Source organism: Chinchilla lanigera, unplaced genomic scaffold (genome assembly GCF_000276665.1).
Source record: "Chinchilla lanigera isolate Chin_1 unplaced genomic scaffold, ChiLan1.0 scaffold00049, whole genome shotgun sequence".
Lineage (NCBI taxonomy): Eukaryota > Metazoa > Chordata > Mammalia > Rodentia > Chinchillidae > Chinchilla > Chinchilla lanigera.
Window position 1 is genome coordinate 15,811,427 of NW_004955450.1, and position 2,525 is coordinate 15,813,951.

At 44.2% G+C, this 2,525-nt stretch overlaps 1 long non-coding RNA gene across 1 annotated transcript; it reads left to right on the top strand.

Moving 5' to 3' along the window:
• Nucleotides 1–953: 953 nt before the first annotated feature.
• On the top strand, nt 954–2,440 carry LOC106149592. The gene is made up of 3 exons (XR_001235871.1): nt 954–1,510; nt 1,824–1,933; nt 2,018–2,440. It is a non-coding gene; the product is annotated as an uncharacterized LOC106149592 (long non-coding RNA).
• Nucleotides 2,441–2,525: the final 85 nt, after the last annotated feature.

Consider the following 2,525-nt stretch of genomic DNA (forward strand, 5'->3'; position numbering starts at 1 on the left):
GTGTGGTTTTGCTGATGTGCCCATGTCCATATACTCCTGGCTTAACGTAGTAAGTTTGGGGGCTGGGGATTTAACTCAGCGGCAAAAGTGCCTGCCTGGCAAGCGCAAGGTCGTGAGTTCGGTTTCCGGTACCGGAAAAAAACCAAAAAAAAAAAAAAAAGAAAAGTAATAAGTTAACGTTTTATTACCATGAGTAAGTTAGTTTGCAATTCATGCTTTTGCTGGGAAGATTTTTTTTTTTTTGATACCGGGAATCGAACTCAGGACCTTGCGCTTGCCAGGCAGGCGCTGTGCCACTGAGTTTATCCCCAGCCCAGGAAGATTGTTTACTTGAACAAACAAGTGTAGAGTCACTCTCTTTTGACACTTGTACTCAAATGGACTAATTCAGATCAGACTATTGCTTTATGAAATGGCACAGTCTGCAAGCTGCTGCTCTATACAACATAGAATACTTCAGGGCAGTATGCAGGCTGGTCTTTTTTTTAAGACTACTTGCTATGTAGTTCAGGCTGGCCTTGAACTCATAGTGATCCTCCTGCCTCAGCCTACCGAGTGCTGGGATTACCAGCACATACCATCATTCCTGGATGGCCTGCTCTTCATACTGCCCCAATTTTAAAAATTACTTTTCAAAGTTACAGGTGGAATGGTATTGGAAGTTGGGTAGTTTATATGGAGACAAAGCAGTTCTCTGCTGTCCCACCACACTCTGCATTCTGTCCGTCAGACTTGATCCCCTTCGCCTCATGATTGTTCCTTAGCTCTTTCTTCCCTTGTCTGAGGAGCACAATGACACTCTGATTTCTTCATTTAAAGATTACAGGTATTTCAGCCAGCGCCTCAGGGGCTGAGGCAGGAGGATCTTCAGTTCCAGGGCAGCACAGGCAATTTAGCAAGACCTTCCCTCAAAACCACCGCCCCCCCCCCCCCGCCTCCCCACCCTCCGCGAAAGGAATACAGAAAACAAAAAGATTGTAGATATTTCTCATCATTTTTTCTCATGGAAAATGAGTTATCTCACATCACTGTCCCCTCCACTTACTCCAACTTGCCAGCTGTTTCACAATTTTTTGTTTGTTTTGTTTTTTGGAGATAGGGTCTCACTGTGCAGTTCAGGCTGGTCTTGAACTCAGGATCCTCCTGCCTCAGCTTCCCAAGTGGTGAGATTCCTGGCCCTGGGATTTCTCTTTTACATTTTCCTTAGTGATTTCTTCCTCTTATTTTCTACATTGATTCCTGTGTTTCTTGCCTTTCCTACCATCCTCTTCTGTTAATTTGGTGAAATATGTTCTTAATTAGCGCTTTTTTTTTCTTTTTGGTACCGGGAATCGAATTCAGGACCTTTTGCTTGCCAAGCAGGCGCTTGTGCCTGGAGCTACATCCCCGGCCTTAATTAGCTTCCTGAGAAAATGCTCACGAAGTGAATTTTTGTAGACCTCGTACCTGTGAGAAAGATGGCCTTTCATTTACCTGAGTGTGAGACAGCTGACTGTATGCCAGCTTCCAGGTGGGTATGTGACTCCTTTGAGTGTAACCCATCTCTTCTCTGTGACAGTTCTTTTTTTTCTGGGTGACAGTTTTCTTTTTTTTGACATTTAAAAAAAATCTTTCCTGGAACCAGGCATATAGCTCAGCGGCACAGCGCCTGCCTGGCAAGTGCAAGGTCCTGAGTTCGATTCCTGGTACCAAAATAAATAAACAAACAAATAAATAAAGTTTTAAAAATCTTTTCTGGTAATACTGGGATTGAACCCGGGGCTCTTCCACTGAGCTACATCCCAGCCTTTATTTTTTCATTTTCATTTTCATTTTCGGATCAGGTGTCGGCAAGTTGCCCAGGCTGGGCTTGAATTTGCAGAGCTCCTGCTTCCGCCTTCAGAGCGCTGGGATTGCAGCCTGAGTCACCACACTCAGTACCTTCTCTTCTCCGGTACGTGTTTAACGTTCAGAGGTTCCTCCTAATTCCTTTTCCTGTGTAATGACATTCTAACGTGTCCTTTGTATTCTCGAACAGTGTCTGAACCGTATGCATGACAGCAGCGTGGGTCAGCAGCTGGTTCTCCCTGGGGCTAAAGGACAGAGCCTGGGGAACTTGACGAAGAGAGTCAGGATGTGAAGAGGAGGACTGCGAGGGTGAAGCCGGGGTTCCCTGCGGGAGGGGGAAATGTGTTTTGGGAAACAAGATATATTCACATGAAATAACCACTGAGAATGTAAGTCGTTTAATATTACATGCGTGATTCAAGCAATAAGTTGTAAAAATTTAGATGAGGAAAGATCTTTTAGTCTGAGATATGCAAGAATTAAACTGTATTCTCCTAATTAAAGTCACAGGATGGTGGCTGCCTTAGGCTTTATAAATAAAAAAATACATCCCTGAGGACCAAAATATTATTATGACTATTATTATTTTTATCTTTTTCAGACAGGGTCTCGCTATGCAGCTCAGGCTGGCCTTGAGCTCACTTTGTAGCCCACGCTGTTTGCAAACTCACAGCGATCATCCTGCCTCAGCCTCCTGA